We start from the raw sequence: 13110 nt of genomic DNA, 5'->3' as shown, positions 1-13110 counted from the left end.
GTTGTCTGTTAGTCGATGACCTAGAGCACACTACCTGGAAGGAGGTAGAACTCAAGTCACAATAGGAGATGTTGGGATTTCCAGAGTGGGTCTGTATGACCACACTGTCTATAACTGTCCAGGAACGGAATCAAGGGCGCCTGTAGCCTGGAACAATGGCCCAGGCAGCTACCAAGAAAGAGAGGGGCAAGAGGCATGGGAAACTAGCCCTTGAAGTTCTCACAGTCGAGGTTGACAGGCCACCTGAGGAGGAGTCCCCTGAGCCAACCGGGGAGGACATTGCTATTGCTGGTTGGTAAGCTGACGTTGGTCCCACCAAGGAGGAATTCTGCAAGATGCAGAAAGAGTGTCCCACTCCACAGGGCTTGAAGTGGGAAGATGAAGCCCAGATAGCAGGTGACACCTCTGGGAATCACCTGATCTATTGGGAGAATTACCTCCTATATATTGAGCCTAAGGTTTCTAGTTCTGGGTTAGCCTGTGTGCTGGGGGTCCCCCCGTGTTACAGGACCTTCCTATTGGGTTTGGCTCATGACATATTCCTGGCAGGATGTCTAGGGCCGGATGAGACCTCTGCCAGGCTTGTTGCCCACTTGGCCATCTGATGAATACTGTAGGTCCTGTCCCACTTGCCAGGCCAGTGGGAAGTCAGGGGAAAAGCACAAACCTCCCCTGACCACATTACCTTTTATTTGCACTATCTTTGAAAGGGTAGCCATTGACATAATTGGCACTTGGGCCCCAAGATAGCCTTAGGCAACAGGGTTGTCCTGGTCTTGATGGACCTTGCCACTGTCATGATCGTGCTGCTAAAACTACAATTCCCGAGTGGGAGCGGAGCAGAACTACATATCCCATGATCCTTTGCGAGTCAAGTGAGACATCGCAAGAGGATCATAATAGGGAAGCAATGACCGGGTGCGGCGTTGGGGATTCCTTCTCCGGTCCCGTCGTGCCTGCTTGGTGTTCCTGTTCTTCATTATGTGGTGGTAAGGGTGCGCAGCACCGGTTTCTTTGAGTATCAGCGAGGACGCTGATTTGAGTATTTCCAGTGCGTCTGCAAAAGGCGTGCTTGTGCTTTAGGATTGAACTATTGTTTGTTTTGGCAAATCGGATCTTGGCCCGGTCGGTATTGTCGGCCGACGGGGAGTGGATTGCTTGAAGTCCGCTGGGTTTTCCCCATCTCTACATTTCATTTGGATTACCTTTTGTGCACTTCCTACAAGGATTAATTATGTGGAGCAGAGTGCATGAGAATAACTCTGGGCCACGTTCTACTATGGAGCCATAGCTACGGTGGCAATGTCTGCTTACTATAAGGCCACTCAGTAACTTATCTCCTTCTCCTCATTATTTTTGATTTGGATGTATGGCCAGTGAAGTATGTGTATGAAGGTTTATGGTGTATTAATCTTTATGTCTCTGGCTCCCTTTGTTAACAGGGGTTCCCCAATGAGTGGTAGAGGTCTACACTCTACCCCTGTGATTCAATAAGGAGTCTAGACATTGGTATGTTCAAGGGTTCATCATAACCTGGCTCCTTGCCCATTGTTTCTCTGTGTATCTGTGGATTGAGTATATATATATATATATATATATATATATATATATATATATATATATATATATATATATATATATATATATATGTTTATTTTGTATTCATGCAGTTATGAACCACAACGGTCCTCTACACTGAAAAGCACTACTACCTATCCCCAGTATTTGTATTTTTATTTACAGGTATTTAGCACCAAGAAGGGTTCATACAAAATTTTGCAAGACAGTTGCTAAATGTAAAGAAAGGGTATAGTGTATTCACATGTGTTTATTTCTTTTTGTATTTCAGATCTCCCAACCCGCTGTCCCCTTCCTTTCCTTCCCCACCTCCTCATTTTCCCTCACTTGATCCTTCCAATGTCCTGTGCCGAATATATGTTCCCATTCCGCAAACAAAAATCCCGCATACCATCACTCCGCATTTTTTAGTACGCAAATACCATTACTCCGCAAGCCATAATTCCTCAAATTTTTACAACGCATATGACTTTACTACGCATGCAATTACAACGCAAATGCATGTGTGGTGAAGTCATATACTTTGTAAAAGTACTTTATTTTTAAAAATATATATATCAATATATATATATATATATATATACACACATATATATATATATATATATACACATATATATTTTTAATTAAAATGAAACATTATTTCTTTAAAATTACATTATATTTAGAACTATATTAAAATTACACACACATATATATATATATATATAGATATATTTAATTTTTATTAATTAATAATTACCCTATACACCCTAAAAACTAATCCCACCCTAGTCCCTTTAAATACCCCAGCACCCTTAAACACTAACCCATCCTGACCCTAAAGATGCCCCTGTACCCCAAAACCCAAACCTACCCCTGAACCCTAAAAATACCCCTGTAGCCCAATACCCAAAATAACCCCTGAACCCTAAAAATACCCATGTAGCCCAAAACCCAAACATACCCCTGAACCCTAAAAATACCCCTGTACCCCAAAACCCAAAACAACCCCTCTACCCTAAAAATACCCCTGTACCCCAAAACTCAGACATACCCCTGAACCCTAAAAATACCCCTGTACCCCAAAACCCAAACATACCCCTGAATCCTAAAAATACCCCTGTACCCCAAAACCCAAAACAACCACTGAACCCTAAAAATACCCCTGTAACTCCAAAACCCAAAACAACCCCTGAACCCTAAAAATACCCCTGTACCCCAAAACCCAAAACAACCCCTGAACCCTAAAAAAACCCTGTACCCCAAAACCCAAAACAACCCCTGAACCCTAAAAATACCCCTGTACCCCAAAACCCAAAACAACCCTGAACCCTAAAAATACCCCTGTACCCCAAACCCCAAAACAACCCCTGAACCCTAAAAATACACCTGTACCCCAAAACCCAAAACAACCCCATAACCCTAAAAATACCCCTGTACACCAAAACCCAAACCTACCCCTGAACCCTAAAAATACCCCTGTACCCCTTAACCCGTAAATACCCCTGCACCCCATAACCCAAACCCACCCTTAAAATACCCCTGAACCCCAAAAACATATACTCCAAAACCCCAAACTAAAACCATATACTTACCTTACAACTTACCTTAAAACATATACTTTTACCAATCATGCTTTTACAACGATTTTCGTTGTAAAAGCATGCGTGATAAAAGCATATAATATATAAAGGCATGCGTTGTAAAATAATGCGGAGTAACGGTACCTGTGTTATCATGGTATGAGGAGTAAAGGTATGCGGAGTAAAAAATGCGGAGTGATGGTATTTTACCCCTGTGCCATTACGGCTATCCAGGCATTGGTTAGATCTAGGGGTGGACCATACTAAGCATCAAACTGATCCTGAGGACGGACATCCTTGACAGTCACCTGCTACCCAGAGGCCATCCTTTTGAGGTCAGAGTGACTGCACCTGTGGTGGCCAGAGCTCTGATGGGGGTTTTACCTATGTGGAGTTCCCCAAGGAAGTAGCGTCTGACCAAGGAACTAACGGTCAGGTCAGTTCTTATTTTCAGGAGTGAAATGGTTACGCCAGAAGTTCTAGACTCCCCTATAGGCCAAGGGATGAAGGGATGAAGGCCGGTTAAATGTTAAATGTGCACATTAAAGCTTTCTATTGGTCCTGGCCTTCTTCTTTCTATAAAGCAAACAACAACATTTTAGTGCTTAAGTAATATTGTTATAAGCTGACTATGTACCTGTTTTGATCTGTTCTAGTTACCCAATATCCCTTCTTCTCTTGCCAGAAATACAGAAGCCTTCAAGCTTGTATTTCTGACTCTGTAATACATGAACTACAATGTAAGTCCTATCATAGAACCTCTCACTTATATGATAATATATTAATCTAACCCACAAGAATCATACCTATATATCTTTTCTGTAATGACTTCTGATCTGAGTTTAGACATTTTTTAAGATGCTCATTTCTCTTAGGTAGGTTTTTTTTGGTTGAAAATTTCCAAAAGAAAGAAAAAATAAGAATTCTTGTCTACCAAGAAAAAAATCAATTATTTTATCTAAACTGCCTCTCTGATTAAGAGTTCAAACCAGTTTCAATTGATTAAATTCAACTGAAGATACATGCTGCTGCATGTCCATGTCAACAAAAATATTCATACATGTTTTACATTCATGCTAACAAATAATGTTGTCACATACTGATCACATATATGTCAATAATATTTGTCCCAATTGTTTATTATCTCTTTTAGGTATGTTTCCAATGTGTTGCCCAGTCACTAACAAGTCTCTATACCAGTCAATCATAAATGTCAGATAAGTATCTCAGTATTTGGTAGTTAAGCGCCAGCAGCGCCTTGCCCAAATAAAGAGTTTGTCTCTTTTAAACTTCTCCTGCGTTTGTTTTCAGGAACAGCAGCAAACTTCCAGAGAGCATCAGTGAGGAAAGTGGTAAGACCAGCACTGCAACAGAATGGAGCCAAGGCACAGAGGCACCGGAGGACAGGATGCTTCAGGAATTGGAGCAGGACATTCCACATGTATGTAGAAAGGAACTCAAAACTATGAGCAGTCGTTCGTGGTGCAGTGCACAGTCTTAAAGGTTATGTGCTCCACCTTCTACAGGGACTGCTCTGCAGGAACACTGAGACCAGAGTGTGCCCGTCATTAACTTCATGTCAGCATACATAAAGTCCATGTGGGATGAGTGTGGTATAACCTACAAGTTCACCACACCCTAACACCCCCAAACCAATGTTCTTGTGGAGAGATTCTACAAGACCTTGAAAGGGCTTATAATGGACCTACCTGAGCCCATGAGACATAAGTGAGATGTCCTTCTCCCATGCCTTCTCTTTGCCTACAGGGAAGTGCCACAGAAAGGAGTAGGGTTTAGCCACTTTGGACTCCTCTAAGCCACCCTGGCCAGAAAGAATGTGTCAAGGAGCCTGTGGTGCCCAAAGCAACCCAGGATCGCTAGCCAGGCCCATTCGCGGTGAAAGAGCAAAAGGGGGCGTCCACCTATATATTGGCTCTCCAGACCATTAGGAACACCTTAAGGGTGCTCCATGCGAATTACCTCAAACCTCACTAAGAGAGGCCAGAAGTTACCATGATCCTGGGGACAGATGGGGGACTGGAATTGGGGAGCAAGCCTCTCCCTGACATCCTATCTTCCCATGAAAATGATGGGTCAGAGGAAGGTGCCAACCTCTCTTCTACACTGACCCCAGAGCAGCAGAGTGTCTGTTACCAGTTACTAGGACAGTTTGCCACTCTGTTCTCCCTCACCCCTTGACCCACACACCTGTGCGTCTTTGAGTACACTCGAGACAGCCTACCAGTGAAGAACACAATTTAAATAAAGTCAGATACGGTGAAGGTCAGTATAAAGTAAGAGGTCTTCAAGATGCTACTGTTAAGACTGATTGAGCCCTCTAAGAGTCCCTGGTCCAGTCCTGTGGTGGTAACACTGAAGGCTGCCCCACCAGGCGCCACTCCAGAACATAGGTTCTGCATGTGCTACCGGGGTCTCAATTCCGTCGCCAGGATGGATGCACACCTGTAAAATCCAACAAATAAAAGATGAATCCTTGTGTTGCTGCATCCAGATGTGGTTTATTCTTAGTAATCAAGAATTAATGTACAGAATACAAGCAAGAATGTAAAACAGTAAAGGCCCCAGTTAAGGCCCCACCGGGAGCAGCTGCCCTACTGCTCAGCCTCAGATATAACTCGCAGTGTAATCAAACATACACAAAGGAACTCTAAGTGAAATCATAGATACAGGCTGAGCAGCTTAGAACATACACTAAAGAAGGACATGGAGGGAGGAAAAGCAGGATGTAACACATCTCCCCCTTGACAGAAATAAGAGCCAGATGAGAAATAGAACATACAGCACATACAAATGTAACACATCTCCCCCATGACAGAAATAAGAGCCAGATGAGAAAACAAAGGAAAGAAGAAAAGTAGATGATAGAACATACAGCACAAAGAGGAAGAGGATAAAACAACAAATGGGTGAAAGTACGAAAGGCAGTACCGTCACCTGAACATGAAAGGAAATGGAGAATAAATAAATGTGGTTAAGGTCCACCACATAACAAAATCCACAAGAATGAAAGTGGATGGATTAATCACAAGCAAACAAAAGAAACTGAACACTCCAAAAAACTGTAGTGCAATAAAGGTTCAGATACAAGAATTAATAAATGAAATATGAACTCCTCTAAAACATTAGAGCTCTTGTGTGGTTCATATCAACAAAATTGAGCAACTTACAGTTCTTCATAACATTAAGCAATTTGAACTCCTCTAAAACATTAGAGCACTTACGTGGTTCATATCAATGAGCAACCTGAGGCTCGTAACTCCACTAATAAATTTGAACACCTCTAAGCGATTGAGCCCTAACACAGCTCTTCATAAAACAGAATACCTCCAAAGAAATCCAAAAATTGAGAAGCGCTAGAACTCCTCACATAAAACTGAGCACAAGGCTCTCCGTATAACTGAACACCTCTAACTAAAAAGAGCACTGACGTGGTTCAACAATATTAACCATGTATAAAACTGAGCATGAACCGAACTGAGCACACTGCGGCTCTTTATCATTAAACCTGAAAAGAATAGAGCGCCTCAACAAGGAGCACCTATGTGGCTCCACAAAAGTACACATCTTATAAGTCCAAACTGGAACAACTAATCTTCAGAAAATTCAAAATGGAAAAGGAACACCTCAAGAACAATTTGAGCACAAATGTGGTTCGAACAAGCATAACAGTATCAAACACTTCTGCGAATAATCACAAGAAATAAACAAATTGAGCACCCCAACACAAGTTGAGCACATAAGTGGCTCAATCCAATAAAAGTAAACTAATCCAGCACATCACTGAACTCCAAAAACGGACTAAAATGCAATAACCGCCAATGAATGACAATACAATATATCTGTAACATGAAGAAATACGTAAAAGTAGCATAAACAGCACACAAAGTAAATTATGTCATCAACAATACAATAAACAAGTTGGTCGATATGAATAGCAAATCAGAAGACAAAATATTCAAAATAAGAAATTAAAACAATAAAAGTAGTCACCGTTAACTGAATGCTGAAATGACACAGTCACAGTTATTGTAGGTCATGTTGTCCCTTTTCACCAATGAGATTGAATGACTGTAAATCCCAGAAAATATCTACAGAAATATCCGTCTTATACTTCCATACCTTTGTTGAGACCCGAAACGTGCAAGGTGAAATATTTCTCTCACCTGCATTATTTGCTGTGGTGCAAGGAAGAGGCATTGATGGAAGCACATTTTGGTAGGCAACATTGGTGAAGTAATAATAAATGACCAAATGTGCCAAAAATGGCGGCACGTACGTGACGTCAAACCAGGTGGCTCACGGCACGCTTCAGCAGCTCTCCACAAAGCAAAAGAAGGTTGCACAAGATGATGAGAAGGCTCGTGCTGGCAGAAAGAAGGCACGAGCAGAATACGTTGGTGAGTGACAGTTTCTTCTTACTTATTTTTAAACTCTTGCGAATGGAAATTAAAAAGTTTCCATATTCACCAAAACTCACAGGTACCACAATACTTGATCCCTATAAAAAGGTGTGAAATATCAATATGCCTAACAAAGCAAAAAAGCTCTCAACGATTCCTGTGGCATGAATAAAATTAATGTAAGCTCAACCATCTGTGCCGACAAAAGTAGCAGTGCACTTAACTGCTAGATTCATCAATTACAATGACTTCCAAAGTATCCAAATAGTATTAATTTAGTTCAGCAACGTTCAGGGATCACAGGTTCACAGCAGGCAGTGCTTTCCAAATTAAACAAGAGATCTCAATATCAGTCACAAAAAGTTGGCACAATGCAAATTAATTTCTTCCAGTGGTTTAAGAAGATTTCAGACTTGACATACTTTGAAGGGTAATTTATCCAGGTCACACAAAATCTCATGCATAAAAACTAACTTACTTATGTAGTCTGTCAGTTGTTGTCTGCGCAAGTGCTTGTTCGAATGATGTAGAAGAATTATTGTTTATGCAATGAATAACACAATGTTCTGGGCTGAGACTGTCAGTTAGAATCAGACACCGGTGGGGCACCCAGATGCAGGAAAGTAATTTTTAAACGTTTCTCTTCTTGTCTTTGGTTGCAAGGATTACCTCTTTGAATTCAGTGAAGTCCTTTTTCTTTTAAATGGGTCCTTTTTTACCTCGTTGTCAGTGTAAAATCAAACAAATAAAAGATAAATCCTTGTGTTGCTGCATCCAGATGTGGTTTATTCTTAGTAATCAAGAATTACTGTACAGGATACAAGCAAGAATGTAAAACAGTAAAGGCCCCAGTTAAGGCCCCACCGGGAGCATGAAGTAACCAGTCAAGTTGAAGTAAATAAAATACGTTTATTCCAACCCAAGAATAAGGTGTTATCTCTTCAAGAGCCAAACTGAATCTGACTCAAGATTCCAAATACATCCAGAATGTAGAACAAAGAATACAAAGAATACACACATAGGAATTCTAACTTCCATATTACCTAACATTATGCATGTTACACTTATTAAATAAATAGATAAATACTACACATATTTTCCCTTTAAGAAAAAAAAAATATATATTCCCAAATAAAATCATTAAAAGGTTTCTTAATGACCCTCCCACATGAAGTCATTGGATTATCAGATGTTGAACAACTTTCGAAAGAAGTTCCACTGAGATCAGGTTGAGATAATTCTTGAGAAACAGCCTGAAAACGAGAAGAAACTCCATCATTAGAATTAGATCTACAATTATCTTGTGGAGAAATTGAATTGTCAAAAGTTTGAGAACAACTAGAATCTGAACATACGTCACAATCCAACATCCACCAAAACATTTTTTGTGAAGGAACATCAATTAATTCATGAGTATAATTTTTACTAATAGTCAGAGGGTTCATGTGCCAAACTTCACCATTGTCAAGAACTACAGTATTATTATTTATTTTGGTAATTTTAGGTGGTTCACTAAACCTGCTAACCCCTTTAGGATTTTTTTAGCAAGTTTAATACGGACCCATTGACCAACAGACAAGGTACAATGTTTACAACCATGCTTCAAAATAAGCCTGAGATGTTTCAATATTTTGTTTAATATTATCCCAATCAGAATGAACACACTTGCTTCTGTTCATCCAACTAGGATTTTCTTTAGAAAATGGAATCCTGCCCATTATTATGGAAAAGGGACTGCAACCTAAAGAAGGATGATTGGTAACTCTATATGACAAGTCATTTTCATTAATTCATTTTCCCAAGACAAATTAGATTTGTTTGAAAGTTGAATGATACCTTTGATCGTTCTGTTAATTCTTTCTGCTACATTATTACCACTGGGACTCTATAGTGCAGTACATTTCTGTACAATTCCAGAAGAACGTAAATACTGTACCATTTCGTTAGATTTAAATTGGACTCCATTGTTGGTAAGAATATATGCAGGAAAACCCTCTCTGAGAAACACGGAATCTAAAAATGTTATAACAGAAGTAGAGTTTACATGTTCTTCAAAACTTAACTCAAACCACTTTGAAAATATATCCACTAAAACAATAATATATTTTCACACACTCTCTAACAAATCGCTCAACAGCAACATCTGCTCCAGGCCACCAATATAACGCCTTAAGTTTTTGTTTGGTGCGTGTGATACCAGAATGGCCCTCATGACACAAGCTGATAATTTTCTTCCTCAATGACAAAGGAGGTACACCTTATCACCTCTCAACAAAAATTAATCATTGATACTTAATTAATTCTTTACTTTCCAGAATCCTCTGAGTTTATCTGAAATAATCTTCTTATCAGCTAAACGCCAACCATCAGTAACTTTAGATTTGACATCAAGAAGAATTTTATCCTCACTTTCGGCCTTAGACCATTCAGACTGATCAATACAACCCTGAAATACATCCACATAAGAAACACTTGCAACAGAAAATTAATTCCAAGAATTGCCATCAATCTCAATTAAAAGTAAAGACATCCTGCTTAAAAAACCAGCAGTTCTATTTTTAACTCCAGGAACATACTTTATAGTATACAAAGAATCTTGGAGTCTCATTGAAAGTCTCACAATTCTAGAAGTGGCTTTTGACAGCCCATCAGTGGTAAGAAGTTTAGTTAAAGGTTTATGATCTGACCTCAAAACAAAATGCCTTCCCCATAAAAAATGTCTAAAATGTTCTAATACCCAAACGCAGGCCAAAGTTTCTCTCTCGCCGAGTACTTCTCTTCTGAAGGGGATAACGACCTAGAAGCAAAAGCAATGACTACCTCCTTATGATGATCACCAGTTTGTGTAAGCACAGCACCTAATCCCTTTGAGCAAGCATCAGTTGTGACGAATGTATTAGCTGACGGATCGTAACCTTGGAGACATGGAGCTTTGCTGATAGAATCTTTGATAGAAAGAAAAGCTTGTTGACACTCAGAAGACCAATCAAAACTAACCTTGTTCTTTAAAATCGACCTCATAGGATGGGTTTTCTCAGAAAAGTTGTCAACAAATTTTGAGTAGAACTCTGCTAAACCCAAAAATGATCGCAAATCACCCTTGGATTTAGGAGAAGGTGCATTAATGATAGCATTAATGAGTTTAGATTTTGGTTTAATACCTTCAGAACTTACTTCATGGCCTAAATAAGTCACACTACGCTCCGCAAATTTGCGTTTTGAAATTTCACCAGTTAAACCTTTGTTCGTTAAAACATTTCTTAATCTTCCATCATGTTCATCTTTGTCACGGCCCATTACAAGAATGTCGCCCTCAAAGAAAGTAATACCCGGCATAACACCAAATAACTCATTCATTAATCTTTGAAATACCGCAGCTGCAGAAGCCAACCCAAAAGGCATTCTACAAAATTGGTAACACCCAAAAGGGGTACAAAAGGAAGTAAGGCTTCTGCAAGACGGATGTAGAGCAATTTGGTGATATGCCGCGGAAAGATCAATTGAAGAAAACCATTTTGACCCTCTGGTGATAGAAAGCATCTCATCTATTCTTGGGAGAGGAAATTGGTCTACAATAATATTCTTATTAAGATTCCTGAGATCCACACATAAGTGGATTTTTCCGTTGGCACGTCTGGCGACTACCAACAAAGAAATCCATTGAGAAGCTTCTATGGGCTCAATAATTCCTGAATCTTGTAACTTTTTCAATTCAAGTTTGACTTCATCTCTTACAATCAATGGTATATTTCGTGCTTTGTAGATTTTGGGAATGGCAGAAGGTTTAACCCTAATAAGATGAGTTAAACCTTTCAGTTTTCCAATTTCTCTACTGAACACTTCTTTGAAATCTCTTAAAACCCATTTTTTTGTGTCTTCACCATCACATGACACCAAAACCTGTTCAGGACTATTAGGATTAATAATTATATCAAGAGCTTTCTGATCTTTCCATCCTAAAACTGAAGGACCATCATAAGCAATATAAAGTTTGCAAAGTGCTTGTCTACCTTTAAATTGAAATTTAAGTAAACGAAAACCAATCATATTAATTTTTTCACCTGTAAAACTTTCGGGATTAATATCAGGAGGCTCTAAATGTGGGTCTAAAGCACTTACAAATTTATCTTCCCAAATTGAACGTCAATTATCGTAAAAGGAGATCCTGAATCTGCAGCAACCTGTAAAGGAATACCACCAAAATTAATAATGCACAAAGGTTTGCTTTTATCAGAGTCTACAATATTGAGGACAACCCTTTTTGAACTGGAAGTAGATGTGGAATCAAATTGAACATCATCAGAATCATTTTCAGAAGAATCAGAATTTTCCGTAAGGCAAGCAACTGGGTTAGATTTCTTATTTTTCTTTCTATTGCAAACTTTAGCGAAATGACCTACAACCCCACAATTAAGGCATCTAGAAGATCTAGCATAACATTTTTCAGAACTAGCATTGTGCTTGGTGCTGCCACATCTATAACAAGCTTTTCCTCGCGGTTTGGAGGTAGTTTTATCAGAAGACTTGTGAAAATCAGAATGATTTTCTTGTGAAGAACTTGAATTGAATATTCCTTTAGATTTTGAAGCTACTAAATTCACAGAAGATTTTTCTGTATTATCTGAAATGGCTTTCACACTTCTATCTGAAAGTTCAGCTTTCTTAATCAGAGTAATTATATCTTTGAGGCATGCATCTCCTTCAATCCAGAGTTGATCTTGAATGTTCTTATTCTTTTAACCAACCACATGTGGATCCCTTATTATTTCATCATGGAGTTTTCCAAATTTACAAGGGATGGCTAAAGTTTTTAAACAAGAAACAAATTCTTCAATGGACTCATTGGACTGTAGTTTCCTTTTGTAAAATGTATGTCTTGAGATTGCCACACAAACAATGGGGGGAAAATAATTGTCTAAATCTAGAATTGCGCATTTAAAAATATCAACATCGCCAGCTCTATCCACTTTTTGCTTTTGATGTATATTCTTAAGCCTTCAGGTCCAAGACAATGCATTAGTATTCTTTTTTTTCTCTCTGTGGAAAGTACACTACTATTGTCTTCTAAAGTAGCAATGTAATTAAGTAAATATTCCTTCTAGTCAGCCCATTTCACAACAGGTTCACCTGGGTTGATTAAAACATTTTCATGTGTATTTAAATTAATTCCCATATCTAAATTGTTGACATTTGAAGGAGCTGCAGGATTTTCAGAGCTTCTTTCATTTGTTCAATTATGCCAAAATAAATAATAAATAATACAACTTTAAATGCGACTGACTAGTATCAGATAAGCGTAGAAGCTAAAGAAATAGTCAAGCAGGTATATTATTTCAAAATACCAGATAAAAATATGTTGCTCTAGGCAACATATTGTGGACGCCTGAGCATACCTCTCTCGCTGGACCCTGGTTTTCCGAGCCCTTGGACGGAGTAAAGGAGTGGTGGACGCTAGTGCTTGCCGCAGGCGGCTGCAAGCAGGACGCGGGATACATCGTTTCCTTAATTGAAAGCTGCGGCGGCTCTGCAGTGTGTTTGAAATATTG

This window comes from Lissotriton vulgaris, chromosome 6 (genome assembly GCF_964263255.1).
Source record: "Lissotriton vulgaris chromosome 6, aLisVul1.2, whole genome shotgun sequence".
Taxonomy (NCBI): Eukaryota; Metazoa; Chordata; class Amphibia; order Caudata; family Salamandridae; genus Lissotriton; species Lissotriton vulgaris.
Note: the sequence above shows the minus strand (reverse complement) of the source record.